Source organism: Lepidochelys olivacea (genome assembly GCF_965140295.1).
Source record: "Lepidochelys olivacea isolate rLepOli2 genome assembly, chromosome: 4".
In the NCBI taxonomy this organism is placed as follows: domain Eukaryota; kingdom Metazoa; phylum Chordata; order Testudines; family Cheloniidae; genus Lepidochelys; species Lepidochelys olivacea.
Window position 1 is genome coordinate 97,591,171 of NC_140414.1, and position 16,763 is coordinate 97,607,933.

The following is a 16,763-nucleotide window of genomic DNA, read 5'->3' on the forward strand; positions in this document are numbered from 1 at the left end:
AAGACCTTTACTCTAACCACTAGGCAATGTGTCCTATGTATTCCATTAGAGGACTCCCAAGAGGTAGAAGCAAGTTTTTTAGGAAGGTACCTGCAGTCCTCCAATGAACAACTTGTCAGCCACAATAAAGGTACTTTATTTAGAGGTACTTTCAAAATTCCTGAGTGCAGTGCCCTGTCAACACTACAACTTTGTTACGGTTCGCTCTAAATATGGTTTGTATTCACACACCATATAGTTTATTAGTATTCGTCTAGTAATTGGTGACAGCTTCTCTTCCCCAATAGTGCATCAGTATGAGGTCTGCATATTGTAGGCCCAAGTGATTTTTCTCATGGAGTCACTCCATGAGCTCTGGTGGCTTCTATTAGAGAATACTGACCAATGGAAATTACATAACTCCAACGTGCCTTGTTAGCTGACCTTGAGAGTTCAGCCACTGTATGTATACAGAGGAAGAAGGGAGGTAGGACAAGGGTATTGTTGAAGGCTATAGAATGGTATGTATATGCTGCTCCTACTCCAAAATCATTCACTTAGGTGGAGCGTGAGGAAAATGAGTTTAAAATGTTGGAAACTTCTAGTCAAATCTGAAGTGGTGAACATGAGCATTACTATGTGTTACACTATAAAGACAAACTAAAAAATGTTAACAATGGAAATATACCAAACTTAGAGTGTACAGTAGAAAACTGTACACTCTGGGGCATTGAACATGCTTGTGATATTTTAGGATTAATTATAAAATTCAGCATCTCAAACTTAAAGAGAAATAATACTTTTCAGAATTAACTATTTCAAGGATGTGGAAGGTTTAGTTATTATAATCAAGATGAATCCTTAACGGAGATACACATCAAGAGATAATTTCCCTCATGAGACTATTTACTGCTGCTTCAAAGACTGATCTTGCTTCAATTCTTTATGTTTCATAATTGTTGTCTTTATTATATTTTCCACAAAAGGGAAGTATTAATTTGGGAATGATCCAGACTGGCCAGAGACAAGAAAGTAGCAGGGATGAAACCGTGTTATTTACTTCTGGGGTTTTCCTTTCTTTTAAAAAGAAAAGTACCCGTAAGTTATTACAATACTTTTGATGTACTATAGCTTTCTTATTGACTAATTTATAAATGGAGTATGAAGTATTAAAGTACTACCATGTAGTCATGATCCACTTTAAAAATAGTATGGTGAGACCTCATGTGTGGGTATATCATCAATAGACCATACATAACCCAAATATGGCCTACTCGATAGAGCACTAGACTGGGACTCAGGTCACGCAGGTTCTATTTCTGGCTCTTTGCTGGGTTATCATGGGCAAGTCACTTTATCTCTCTGTGCCTTCTCAAGAAAGCACTTTGAAATCTACTGATAAAAAGTGCTATATAAGAGCTAGGTATTTTTAGGAGGATGATGTGACCCAGGCACCTCTTGATGTCAAAAGGTACAGGGGGTATATAGGGTTTTACAGGGATCCCTGGGTCGGATAGCTGCATAATGGTTCATTGAAGGGTGACATGTGAGGTCTCTATTGAGGGCAGGTAGCCTACTGATTGTCACAATCATGGCAAAAACCTATATATGGATAATATTGAAGGAGTTATTGTGATGGGTTCAGTCACAGAGACGCTCCCGAGACTGTCACTCGATGAGCTGGGATACCACTGAGAGCAGCCCTCCTGCCAGAACAGGCTCCCCTCCACTCCTGTCTTGCTGAGTTAGACACTCCAGTCAGCTCCAGCACAGATCAAGAGGTTGGGCCATGCCTCTCTGCTGTTCACTGAAACGGAGATTCACTCAGCCCAGTGGCTTCTCAGTTAACAGGGACTGTTCCAGCACCCAGTGTTCAGCCTTTCTGTGAGCCTGAACCCCAAATAAATCCGTTTTACTCTGTGTAAAGCGTATATGGGGTAAATTAATAAATTGTCCACCCTCTATAACACTGATAGAGAGCAATGCACAGCTGTTTGCTCCCCCAGGTATCAATCACTTACTCTGAGTTTATTAATAAACAAAAGTGATTTTATTAAGTATAAAAAGTAGGTTTTAAGTGATTTCAGGTAATAACAGACAGAACAAAGTAAGTCACCAAGCAAAATAAAGCAAAAAACATGCAAGTCTAAGTCTAATACATTAAGAAACTGATTACCGGTACTCTCTCACCCTCAGAGATGTTCCAATAAACTAGTTTCACAGACTAGACTCCTTCCTAATCTGGGCCCAATCCTTTCCCATGGCACAGTCCTTGTTAGTTCCAGCAGCCATCTCAGGTGATAAGCAGGGGTTCTCTCATGACTGGCAGCCCCCTTTGTTCTGCTCCACCCCCTTTTATAGCTTTGGCACAAGGCGGGAATCTTTTGTCTCTCTGGTCCCCATCCCTCCTTCTAAAATGGAAAAGTATCAGATTTAAGACAGATTTCATTATTAGGTGACATGGTCACATGTCACTGTAAGACCTCTAGTCTCCATTCCCCCTGGGGTGGCCCACCTGTACACAGGAAGGCTTTCAAGTATCTAAGGCCATTTACAACTGATTGTTTCTGGAGCACCCTTAATGGCCTCCATTTAATATGTTTACATCAGTGATACAATTTTATATCTTATTCTCCTAACTCCAGATATAGAAATACATGTAAACAAATAGAATGAACACACTTAGTAGATTACAAGCTTTCTAATGACAACCATACAAGGGGTATTCAGCGTAAAGCATATTCCAGTTATGTCATATTCATAAGAATATTTCCATAAAGCATATGGAGTGCAATATCACAGTTATGTATCTATTCTGCGAATTATGCTCTTAAGTCTTGAATTTAGGCCGGTCACCAGAAGGTGACATACCTCAGAGATGTTCCTTTCAGGCAGGCGGTAACTGACACCGATCTCCCAGTCTGGCCATTTGTGTATTGTCCACCTCATGCTGTATGCCTATTTGCACACTGGGCCAGGAACAAATTGAGAGATGGCAAAATCTAAGAGAGAGGAAATCTACAAGCCAAAGCAAAGGCGGGGAAGGGTGTCCTGTTTATGAATAAAGATGAAGCATTGGTCCGATGTATATGGAATGCAAAGACACACATTGAATCCTTCACCTAGGCGACTAGCTAACAGCATGCATGTGTCATGAAAGAAGAAGCTGTAAAGTGCTGCAAGGATTCTGGATGAGCAATATCCTACTAGACATGAGAGTATTAAATCCGGACTCTAGAATGTGTTATGATTTTTTCTATATCCATTTGTTGCCAATATTTCTACTTGTTGTCACTTGAATCTCTGGGCTTTGTTAAATAAACTTATATATGATTCGCTATAAACAAATATAAGTGCTGTGAGTTACACGGAGCGGTGGTCTGAGGTGGAACCAGTAAGCTGGGCTGTCCTGTTCCTCTGAACTATGAGTTTCCAGTGGACAAGAGTGTGGACACTCCAGGGGGACACTTGGAGAGCTTGAGAGCTAGTAGGTGCCGATCACTAACCTGCAGAGTAACAGCAGGGTCTTCAAAGCCTAGAGGGGAGCGCTTGTGTTGCCAGTGGCTGGTGGGGTTGGGGAGCTGACGCATGGCAGACACAGACAAGGCTTTCTCATGCTAAGGGCAGGTGGCAGCAAGGTCTCTCTCAACTCTGAGTAACTCTGGGAAGCATCACAGGGGAGTAACAATTAGAGTTATAATTCTGATGTAACATTAATGTTTTGTGTCTGTTTGCTCTAGTCATTCATGTGTGTCACAACCTGCAAATATCCTCAGAGGTGTGATGTACATGTCGGTTTGATACCAAGGTAGTAACACAGGAAAACAGGTGTTTTCTGTTTGCTAACTGTATTCACATTTGTAAATAAAAAGAACGCCCTAAGTTGATTATCTTGGCTAGTTTTGCTTGGATTCTTGCAGGTATGTTTAAACAAGAGACCTAATCCTGTTTCCATTTAAGACAGTGGCAAAGCTTGCATTGAATTCAACAGGAGTAGAATTGGGTCTGTAGATGGACTTTATTCAAGATGTAACATGCTTCTCAAATCTCAATGTAGATTGTTTATGAACTGTTATGAATATGAAGGCACCTGACTTTAAAAAAAATTATTTCCTTCAGCAGTACTGTTGACTTTTAAATGTCTCTCCTTGCGAGAGAATATAACTCCACTTGGGTTAACAACTTGTAAAGTGTCTGTAGTGAACAATTTTCGTATGCAGCCCTTTAGTTGTTTTGGTGGAAGACACACACGGTTCCATCACCTAGCAGTAGCTGTTCAAATCACATGATGACCTTGCCAACAGGAACATTTGCTGCTGAGAACAGCTGAAACTGAACAGAATGAAAACCATGCAGAATGAAGCTACCCATATCAACAGGGGAGCAACTAGGATCCAAACACCTTCATTTTCCTGCGACTTCTAGAGTGGGAAAGTGCTTGCTAATGAAGTCTGAAATCATGTCAGAGAAGTGAAAGATTCTCTCGGTTGGCTCATATCCTTGAAACTATTCATTAGCAAACACTATTTACCTTCTATAGTGGCAGGCAAATTTCCTTGTCTACATGGATTCTTGTTACTCTTCTGGAGAACCAAATTCAAACATTGCTGTAAGACTATGTTAAAATTATAGCAAAGATGCAACAAGATTTATGGATTATCAAAGGACTGGAGAGTGAGAAACTCCACATCTAAGGCACAGAAATTCTGTGCAGACAAAAACCTAGAATCAGACTCAAATTTCTTTTTTAGATTATTAGAAAGAAAACTTTTAACTGAGTGAGCCAAGGAGATTTTGAAGTTTAATGAAGAACGAGGACTGGAATCAATCTCAACAATATAGAGAAACACTTTTTACAAGCCAAATGTGTAGTATAAAACATAAATTAGCCAAGCAATTCACACAAGATGACTTGGGACCAAGTTCACTGGTGTAGTATGTAGGCACAATTCTGTTGAGATAAATAGAATTGCTGTCACTTACAGAAGAGAATTTGGCCCCTTGGTTATGATGTGATGCTTAACCAAATGGTTTTTGGAGGGCTTTTTATTTTTTTCTGCAGATGTGAGCTAGATTAATCTTTTAGATTATGGTGTCTATTTCATGCATATTAGCAAAATTTACAAAATGCTGAAAAATATGTTATTTTGCTAAAAAATGCAACAAATTCTGGGGAAAGTATTAGTATTGTCAGTTAAGTGTACACATCTGACTTAAAATATCACACATCAGGACCAGCCAAACATTTGAAATGATGATTACACTTGCCAAGAGCCTCATGGCAACATCTAATTTCCTTGCAAATCTACATGCATTTCAAAAAAAAAAAATCGTAACAAATATTCTCAGGCAATAGAACCACAAGGACACTAACTCAAAGTTACATTTCACACCCATAACAACTAAACACTGCCCAGTCAGGCAGGATACTTATTACCTTCCTGACAAAGTGTATGTTAGTTGTCTTTATTTTAACAACAACCCCAGTTTTATTCCGACTTCTCAAGCTTGGAACTTAAAAATAAGGAAAAATGTGTATTTCACACTTCTGTTTGCACAGATGGCAATACCATATCATCACTGCTTCTGTTTTATATGTTTTGGTCTTGTTTCAACACAGGGTGGGATTTTATGATGTGGTAATGCAAAATACTTGTTAGAGAAAAACCTAGTCATCAGATGTTGAGCTAACTAATGAAATAATAAACCACTGTGAACTTTTCTGATGCCTATTTACTTTCAGTTGAAGGAGATCGTTTGTGTGGAAAGATTGCAAAGTGTCTAACTATTAAAGAGTAAATAACCAAACTAGTAGAGCTGGTTGAAAATTTTCTGATGTAAAAATATTTTATTGGAAAAAGCTAGTTAATCAAAAGTGAAATGTTTTGTGACACTGTGTTAATTTTGAGTAAATTTTGTTTGGAAAACTATGGAGTGGAGCGTTGTGATAAGGTCAAAATGTTCTGTTCTCAACTTTTTCGGAATGTAACATTTTTGTTTTCCATTGTGAAATTACTTTCCTTTAAAAAAATTGTATAATATAATATAAAATGTGGAAATTAGAATAAAACATTTTGATGTTTTTTAAACCAAAACATTCTGACCTGAACTTTTAAACTTTGTCATTTTGAACTTTGTCATTTTGTGGGACATTTTGACAGTTTTGGTTTTTATTCCATTGAAATTGTGTTGCTTTCTGGGAAATAGAAAATCTGGTGCCTGCTCAGCTCTACAAACTAGACATCACTTGCATTAGCGATCAATCACCAGGAAAGAATGTATTTGCAGATAGGGGCCAAATTCTGTTCTAAGTTACATCACTGTAAACCTGGACTAACTCCATACACGCTTATACATTTGTACCAGGGTAAATGAGAGAAGATATTAGCACATGGTTTCTTACAAAACCTACACGAAGCTTTAGGTACAGAGAGTTCTAATTTGTATGTAATTATAAGTTACACTGATAGGTGTTTCAGAGTAGCAGCCGTGTTAGTCTGTATCCACAAAAAGAAAAGGAGTACTTGTGGCACCATAGAGACTAACCAATTTATTTGAGCATAAGCTTTCGTGAGCTGTAGCTCACGAAAGCTTATGCTCAAATAAATTGGTTAGTCTCTATGGTGCCACAAGTACTCCTTTTCTTTTTACTAATATGTGTAACATTGTGAGGACTGGAATAGATTTCAAACTGAAACTAGGAGTTAGCCCTGCAGTTTGAAAATGCAACTCAAGACTCAGAGTTTATACAGAACCTTACACTTAGTTAAATCACTGGTTGAGTTAATGATTATACTTGGCTTTTATGCAGCATTTTTCCACCTTCAAAGTAGCCTACAAAGTAATTAAATTAATGTACCATTTAAGCTGATCAAAACCATAGAAACCATATCATTTGTATTAAAAGTAACATGTCTTAATATATCTACAGCTAGTGCAGAATGTGGCTGCCTGTCAGTTAGCCAAGAGGGACTTATTTCAGCAGTTCTTCAACAGCTTCATTGGTGTCCTATTCGCTGCTGGATATAGTTCAAGGTGTTGATTGTGTTTCTATTTAGCACTATGTGACTTGATCCCTGGCTATCCAAGAAACCACCTCTCTACCCAAGAATCTGCCATGGCAGTTGAGGTCAGCTGGGCAGTTTACGCTAACAATCCCTTACTTTCTGAAGCCTGAGTTCAGAATTCTGTATCCCCTGAAATAACCAATCACATCACAGGCACCTACATGGACATTTTAAATGAGATGGCCTAGCTCAATCTATTTGGTTTCTTTATATTTTTCAGTTCTAGATGTTTCTTTTTCTATTTTTAGATCTGCACAAGTACTCTGGTGTCTTGTATAGTGACCTTAATAGCAACTGATCTAGTTCCTGCTAGATGAGTGACCCAGGCAGAGAGTTAAACCAACCAGTACCACCAGACCATTCTGGAGTCCAAGCCATCTATCAGAAGCTGGCCTTGCTGACAAAGCACAACCTAAAAGTAACTATCCGTTACAGCAAGGATTTTTTTAAAGTGTTTAAGCACTGGTTGGCAATTCATTTGGTTACATAAAGGAGGCTCTCTCTGAACAAAACGACATATCCACATTGCAGCACTAGGCTTAGGGCTTCAACGAGCTCTGTAATAACACACATTACACCTAGCCCTGCAGTATTTTATTCTGGAGTAACCTGACAGTTTTTAGTTCTTTCCACTGTAGATCACTGTACATTTGCAGTATTTTATCATCAGAAGCCACAGCCCAGTCCCAAACAGTCTTTGTAGCAGATGTCCCATGAGTCATGGGCCATTTTTCATGAGTTTCCCCTCCTGAGGTCCAAAAGGTTGCTTCCCGTTCTTAAGGGGAAAGATTTACTTATTCAGCCAGAGGAGACCTTGCCCTGGTCATTTCAGGATCCTATCTTTGAAGCATAGGAGGAGGCCAGCCGCACAGAGAAGCGCACACCAGAATACAGTGCAGAGGAAACTAGACTGAAGTTAATCTTTAAAAGGTCTGGAGGCAGCTAGAGAAAAAAAGTGGGGATGTAGTGTCTGAGGAAAAGGTGATTTTTAGGAGGACCTGGAGAGTAGAGGCTGAAAGGTTAGAGAAAGCAGAAAAACTCTATGCAGACCTGGATGGGTGGGGTGCATCATCTTCTGATTATGGTCTGTAACCTCCTCTTCTCCAGCCTCCCTGACACCGACAGGGCATCCTGCCATCAACAGAACACTTCTGCTATGATCTTTCTTGCCCATTGTCCTGATTGTGTCACCACAGTCTTTGAATGCCTCCACTAGCTCCTTCTTCTCCATTACATGAAGTTGAAGCTTCTTATCATCACCTTCCAAGCCCCTCACCCTTTTGCCCCTCCCTACTTACCCACTTGGGTTTTTATTGTGTCACCTCTGCCCCCTTTTCTCTGCCATTGAATCTTGACTGCTAAGAGGATTATTTTATGTGGTGCAGACTACAGTCAACTGCACCACCAAGGTCTATACTCTTGTGTTTATTACCATGGTCCAGAGAAGACAGCAAACAAAAAAGATGACAGTTTTACTTGACAGCAATATTATATATGCATTTAGCTAGAAAAGTTAATGTGCATTCTCACTCAATTAGCATCCACTGATGCAATTACAAAATGGCCCTGGATGAGGAAGGCCAATTGAACCATCACAAGATTAGGCAGCTCCCCCCCAGTCCCTCACTTCTGCAGGAGAACCTGGTCTATGTGCAAGTGGAACTATGAAATAGACAAGCTTGGCTTACTGTGCTAATTTAGTAGTGACTATATTGGGAAGAGATCCACCGAGAGCAAACATTTTCCTGTTATACTGGGTTAGTTGCTCTGCTTCTCCTGAGCTAACACCCATCCCTCACGCTGAAATAACAGGGAGGATGGAACAAGCATTCCACTGCACACTATTTATTACTCATATGGTAATAAATTTGTTTATCCAAACAGCACTACTATCTCAAAATATGCTGCATCGTCAACCTGGAATCATTTGCACTGAAAAGTTCCTCATTTATCTGAAATGTCATTAAACTGAATAAGTTCTATGCACCCATTGTATTTGAATCTACAGTTGTATATATGGTAGTTTATAAATTACTTAAGGATTCTTCAGGATGGAAAGTACTATATAAGTGGAAGATATTATTGTTAAGGTAGTATTACCCATTTTTAGGCCAAGTGGTTAGCCAATATTTGGGGACCTGCAGCTTGTTTCTGTGGGCAGGAGAAATCTAAAAATCTGGTAATACAAGGGGAAAGGTAAATAGGGATTTTCAGATTATTGCTATTTTTTTCTTTTCAGATGCCTTCTTTTCAGAAATACAACACAGCTTTCAGTGATGGGGATTTACAGCCTGCAAAGATAGTTGACCATTACTTGACAGGAAACGAACTTTACAAAAAGAGATCAAAAAGCACTATGGACTGTCAGGAGTGGACTCACTGAGGCAAATATATTCTGAGCATTTGCTAGAAGGTTAGTGGTGTTGAAATTTGTTTCTAAGCACCATGGTCTACAATCTTGATTCCAAACAAAGTCAATGAGAAAGGATCAGGCCCAAAGTGAGGAACAACAGGCAATCCAACAGAGGGGTTGTCTTATCAGATCAGACTAGTGGTCCATCAAATCCAGCATACTGTTTCCTACAGTGGCCAGCTCACATGCTTCAGAGGAATGGATAAGAAACCCCATTATGGAGGGAAATTTCTTCCCAAGCCTAGGCAGTTAATTGTTGCTGTATCCACAAGTACAGGTATAAACTCACTGGGCTATTCTTGTGGTAATTTCTGGTCCATTATGTTTTCTACTTAGCTCATGCCCTTTTTAGAAGTTGTCTGTAGAATTTAATTTAAACAATCTTCAGTGGTCGCCCTGAAAAGCATTCTGGTTTTGCTTTAGATAATGAGAGGTTACCGTGTTATTTACAGTATTGCTTATAATATTACCTTACACAGTAGACAAGATTTCAAGGGCAATCATTGTAACAATAACAAAATCAGCCAAAAGAGGACAAGATAATTCATTACAATATTGCATAGCTTTTCCCTCTGAGGCTTTGTACAGTTCACTTAATCTTTCTATTTCACTTTCCACAGCTGTAAAAATAGAGCTATTAGCTAATTTATGGGATGTACTGAGGAACAAATGGTTAATTTTTAGGAAGGAAGGGTTTGGAGGATGAGAAGTGCTAACTTCTGTTTTCCATTCTTCAGTTTTGCACTTATTCTCTGTAGAGTTATAGCATCTGATTGTGATCTCATCTATGCTGATTTTACACCAGTGTAACTCCACTGACTTCTCTACAGAGTTAGTCCTGATTTACACCTAAGAATGCAAGATCAGAATCAATTGTTTTGTCTTTTTCATACAGATCTGTAAACAAACCAATGGGGCCAGATCCTGCATTGTCTGTGCATACAACATTCTCAGCAAAGTCAACAGGAGTTTTGCGTGCACAAGGAATATAATAGCATTAGGCCCACTACTAACTTAAAGTTACTTAATATATATTTTCCCTTTAGGGAACCAGTCAAATACAGCAGTTTCACTCCCCAGCCAGAGGATGATTGATTACATTTTGGCCAGGAGAAGCATTCAACGGCTTGACAAGAAAAAACAAACGGTCAAAATGATCAAGTAATAACATTTCTGTTTTGGTCAAGCTTTCCGTAAAGTTACTTATGACACTTTATATTATTGATACCCCCATGATTAATTCTTTATGATCTCTACAGATACCTTATGTAACTTTGATATACTAGATCTTATCTATTTAGCCTAGTCTTTTCTTGAAAGGATGAAAAGAAATTGAGTTTTCCATTTTGGAAGAAAGCACCTTTTTGGAGGTCCAAAGAGAAATTTTAAGCTTTCCCCACATAGCAAGTAAGTATAGAAATGGGTCACATACTAATCAGAAAAAAAAATAGTTTGAGCCCATAATAAACTTGTGTAGTCTGTTACTGGCATCCTGACTAAGGAGCTCTAAAGTAATTTAAGACAAAATTTGCTGCTCTTAATCTAGTTTTTACCCTTTGAAATATTCTCTGAAGGGGCTAGAAGACTAACAGCAGAATCCGACAGTAAGTGTATTGTGTGCACTTTTCATTTTAATCTCTTCCAGGAGAATGTTTCTCTTTTTGCATTGTAGGAGCAATGGCTTTTGATTAATATTAGTCTTGTCGTAAATCCTACCAAAGTAAAACTATACAGCAGTCTAGAAACAGGGAAAAATAAAACAACCCAACAACACTGAGTCTATTTGACATAGTGGAAGTATTCAGTCAAAATCTAAGGAAGAACCAGAATGCAACCTTTTAAGAAAATATCATCTGTTTTGGTTTTCCAGAAAGCGGAATGAAGAAAAAGTGTGTTTGGAGAAAATGCTCCAGGAGTTACAATTAGAAAAGAAATCCTTTAGGCATGGTATGGTATCACTCAAATTACATGACTGTAACCCTTCTGCCAGGTGGAGCCAGCAGCAATAAGGGCTGGGTTCAGTATCTAGGGGGTCCTTTTCAAGAATACAAACCAAAACTGGCTCGAGCCCCCACCCAGTGACCTGGGGAAATTACACACCACCCTCTAAGAGGCAATACTTCCCCTCTTGCAAGCACAGAGTCTGAGTGTAGCAAAACCTTTTAATAAAAGGAGAGAAGTAACTCAGCATTAATTTGGGAAAATACCGCAACTAGGGTTCATAAACACAAACCATGAGCAAAAGACCCACCCCCAAGTAAGTTGGGCAGTGTCCTTTTCCCCTCAGATTCTTAAGTCCAGCAACCCAAAAGTCCCTTTAACGTGATCATCCCTTCTCTGTACCCCACTCACAGTTGCTGTCCTGTTCAGAGGTTCATCCGCAGAATTCACCTCCCACCTTGTGTGGAGGCGGGGTGGGGGTACAGAGGCATCTTGCATGCTCCACTGCTCAGGCACTCGCTCATTGCCCCAATGGCTGATTGCCATGCCTCCGCAGGCCTCTGCTCTGGCCCTTCTCGACCAGACTACCTGCTGGCCGCTTGCCGCACCTCTCCACCAGCGGCCCTGCTAGCTGCTTGCCGCGCCTCTCCACCAGCGCTCTATTAGCTGCGCCTCTCCACCAGCCACCCTGCTGGCTGCTCACCAAGATGTCTTCAGGGCCCCCATAATTTAACACAGCTCTCAGTGATTCCAGCTGTTAGTGGGGGAGCCTCACTGCTGGTACACATTGGGCAGTCTCTTGCAATAGAGACATTCTCCCAAAGTAGGTCTAATACTTAGACTTAGGTATCAGTGATTTCAGCTCTACAGCATGTAACAGAACTCCCAATTGAATCTAAATTAGCTCTTATTATGCCATGGAGAGAGAAAGGATTAAATTGTGTCTAAGACCCTTAAACAGGACCCACCCTCTCTCAGCTCATTGGGCTTTGGAACCCATGTCCCCTGCCTAGCGAGTGCTGTTCAGTTGAGCATGAGTCCCTTCATCGCGGTATGCCAGGCACAGTTCCGCTGCCCTCGGTTCACACAACAAGGATAACAACCCTTTATTACTCCTGCCCCAATAACAAGAAGACTGGGGATCCAACACCAGCCACAAGTGATAATTTGGGCAAGCAATCCCATCATGCTGAGCACCTAGGCAGGGTGGGTGTGTCCATGCAAATGAGATCAGTTTCTGAAGTCTTTTTTCCACAGCTCACCACTACGTGTCAGGGGCCAGCTCATTCAGACTCTGCTTACATGACATTTATATAGAGCCTTGAATACCAAATATGATTACCCTGATCTAGATTTCTAAGTTAATAGGTTTCTTCTGTTGTTTATTCTGCCTAAATTAAAAACTTTTTCTGATTGCATTTTGATGTGCTAATATATGGGCTCCCTATGGTCCTGCTCCTGCAAACATTTATGCACATTGTCACAGTCCCAGAGTAACTACACCTCTGACCTCTTCATGGCCTCATTGAGAGCATCCCTATTTAGGCCTCTGGCCACCACCTTTCTCTGGGAGGGAACTCACATCCCTCTCCCTGAAGATTGCAGATTTAGATTGCCATTCCTTCTCTTCTTCATAGTGATCATTTTAGCATGTTACTTCAGCACTGTTATCTCCTAAGAGCTATGACAGGGAGATGAGTCACCAGCTAGCTTTCACAAAACATAGTACATTTATTTAGGACAAAAGCAGTACAGAGAAAACATATCATGAAAACAATAAACAGTTTGGATGCATGCCTGTCCCACCTGGTGTCACCCATCTTCCATGTGGAGAACCTGGTAGGTTTCAAAGTCCTTCACACCTTTCCAGCAGGGTTTTGCCAATGCTGGTTAATGTCTTGCATCAGTTCTTGATTCCAGTGAAGGTCACCACTCCTCTGTAGTAGGCTGTCCACTTTATACAATGCTCAGTTCTTTATCGGCTGGGCTTTCTGAACCAAGTCAAAACCAGGGGCAGTACTTCTGCAAACTTGTTAACCTGTCTAAAAATTTGCAGTAATCACCCTTATTCCCCTGCATGGCCATGTGGCATGACTCACAGCTGAGCCCACTCTGATTATACATTTAGTCAAAGGTTATTGCAATCAAGTTGTTAGTTTGCAGGGACTGGATGGCTCCAGGGATTTGTAATGGGTTAGAGAGCTTTCACCTCTAGACTGCCAGTTGAAATCAAGAGCTTGTCAATAGTTTCCACATATTACTATCATCTCATGGATGAAATAATTTGGTGGCCACACTCCAATTTCCCAGTAGACAAGCTAAAACCATTCAGGAAATCCTACCAGAAGTGGTACTAACTGGCAGGCTTGTTTGCAGCTTCAGTAGAGAGGCCAAAGACTGAAGAGTCTAGAGAGAGATCCTCTTGCATTGCAGAAATGGTTCCTTTGAGGCAAGCCTGAAGCAGTTTGTCAACAGGGAAACCTGGATAGCTGCACAGTGCTTTACCTGTTCTATGAGTAAAGAACATTAGCCTTAAGGGCTGTTAAATTGTCACCTTTCACAAACATTGACTTCAAATTATTTTTTTTAAATCTCATGGCTGGATTTTATTTTATTATTATTACTATTAGTTACACAGAATGCTGTAGAGATCTTATAGTCTGTGATGTCCATGTTTATGAAATTTCTGGAAAATGTGTGTGGTTAATTTGTAGGATCCTGCACAAGATGAAGCTCCCTCTACTAATTTATGTTGTGCTTTCAGATTTCAAAGTGTCTCCTCGAGATATGGAAAATAAAGGTACTCTTCAGAATCAAATCCACTCTACAATGGAGTGTTTGCCTGAACTAGAGGCCAGAGTCCAGAACCTCAGGTAGGTTTCTACTTGATTTTCTCTACTGATGTAAAATAAGAATTGGGGCAAAAATGCAGTATTTCTAAGACTACATCTCCATGGAGAGCGTTACTTTACTAAGAACTTCCCTAAAAGTTGTTATGAAGGTTTCTGATTAATTATTAATTCAAGTTCCAAATTTATGGCCCAATCCTCTGCACAATGGCTCTCTCTGTGCATAGACCTTGGATTGAAGTAAACAGCAGTTCCCAAAGTCAAGCGGCTACAGGATCTTGGCTTGGGACCATTTCTTTGTTATATGTTGCCTCTTGAAGAAATATTTGCTGTAAGCATTAGCTCCATTTCATTTGAGAAATAACTGATGTTTGCTATATTGTGCATCTGCCTTCAGGCTCTCTGGATCTATGATTTCACTTCATATCTTAATTTTACCATTTCACCTCATAGTCACGTCACAATTGACTTAGTAGCTAAGAATATGCACATATTTCTCAAAATGATAAATCTCAGTTGTATTCTTTATATTATAACACATAAAATATACACTAAGTCACAATGTGTGTAAGACTGTAAATATGTGAAATATGATAACATCAGGGTGAGAGATGTGGTATATGGGAGTATAATGAGGAACTATGGCATGAAATTTACAAAGAAAAATTTAGGCTGAATATTAGGAAGTTATCCTGGCAATGAGAGAATTAAAGTCTCTGAGAGATGGATAGTGAAATATATAAATTAGGCCATAGAATACTAAAGATGGTCAGAAATTATTCAAACAAAACGGTTTGTCAAAATCATAACTTGTCAAAACCAGTCCTTTCCCATGAAAAATATCTCTACTTGAAATTTAAAAAAAAGTTTCTAAATTGTTGAAACTTCCTGTTTCAATATTTTCTACATTAAAAATGCTGGTTTTCCAGTTCAAAATGACTTTTTGTATAGAATTTGTAGCTAGTTATAGAGAAAAAATGTCAATATCAAAATGAAACATTTTGAAGTTATTGAAATGAAACGTCAGTTGACCTAGACCAATTTTGGAGGGTGGAGGAGGATCACAATTCCCCCCCCACCGCCCCCCAATTTTTGACTTTTTATAGATTCACAGATACTAAGGTCAGAAGGGACCATTATGATCATCTAGTCCGACCTCCTGCACAACGCAGGCCACAGAATCTCACCCACCCATTCCTGCGAAAAACCTCTCACCTATGTCTGAGTTATTGAAGTCCTCAAATTGTGGTTTAAAGACTTCAAGGAGCAGAGAATCCTCCAGCAAGTGACCCGTGCCCCTGCTACAGAGGAAGACGAAAAACCTCCAGGGCCTCTTCCAATCTGCCCTGGACGAAAATTCCTTCTCGACCCCAAGTATGGCGATCAGCTAAACCCAGAGCATATGGGCAAGATTCACCAGTCAGATACCCAGGAAAGAATTTTTGTTCCAATTCAGGAAAATTTTCATGGGACAGGAGAAACATTGCCCACCCAGCTCTGTAGAATAGCCTTCCAAAAGAAGCCCCATTACTTGGGACTGGACAAAATGCTAGAAAATGTACTGTGGTGACCCATCCTACATTGGCAGGGGAACGGGCTTCCAATAGCTGGTAATAGATATTTTAGCCAGAACAAGTTTTTTGGTTTTAGAGGGCAATTGGTTCTTTATTTAAAAAGACAGAAAGGGGCATTTAACATGAGTAGCAAGAACTTTTTTTTTTTAAATATTTTTGATTATGCAAAATAAGCTTAAATGATGATATGTTACTGTACGGAGAGGAGTGTTATAGAGAACATCAGAAGAAGCTAAGGCCTTACATTGGAGAGTCTTTGTCAGTTGGTGCTGAGCCCTATCAGCTACGAGACATGAAAATGGTTTGTACTTTGAATTTCTTATGACTTTTTTGTACTGTTAGAAAACCCAGCATTTGATTCCATTTGAGAAACTAAGAATTAGAGTTGGTCCTGAACCAAAATATTCATCTGAGGACTCCTGAACTTTGGAAAAATTCATATCCCAATCCAAATTTTGTGCCTTTAGCTAATCATTAGTAAGGCTGTTGCATGTGTCTTTAAGCCAAAACTGTAGATGGAATCTAACTGAATGGCTTTTAGGACTAATGTTGATCAAACTTAGAAAAAGACAGCTTTTTAAAATCTGATAAATGGTGATATAATAGGTAAATTTAGAAGAATAATTAAATCACATAACACAAGAGCCTCTGAATTAAAAAGATTTTTTCTAACAATGTGGTTAGCAATTTTACAAATAAGAAATATCCTGTCTCTAAGGTTCAAGAACTACTTGGTGAAATGGTGGACGATCTGATTAATGACTACATAATACATGTACCTCAAGACATGTATCCTTGCACTGCAGAATATTCTTTCGAGCTAATCAGAGTATACTTGGCAGATTACTTTCATAGCCTGTCGTATGTCCAATTGTGTTTTAATGGTGGCTTCCCACACTGCTTTGGTTTCCTCTGGATTGTACAACTGAATATCAATCAA

At 39.5% G+C, this 16,763-nt stretch overlaps 1 long non-coding RNA gene across 1 annotated transcript in view; it reads right to left on the bottom strand.

The window, feature by feature from the left end:
- Positions 1-13,157: 13,157 nt before the first annotated feature.
- LOC311519539 overlaps positions 13,158-16,763 on the bottom strand; it is a 42,278-nt gene continuing 38,672 nt past the window's right edge. The window contains exon 3 of the long non-coding RNA XR_014711299.1: positions 13,158-13,442. This is a non-coding gene — a long non-coding RNA (uncharacterized lncRNA). The remainder of the gene's footprint in view (positions 13,443-16,763) is intronic.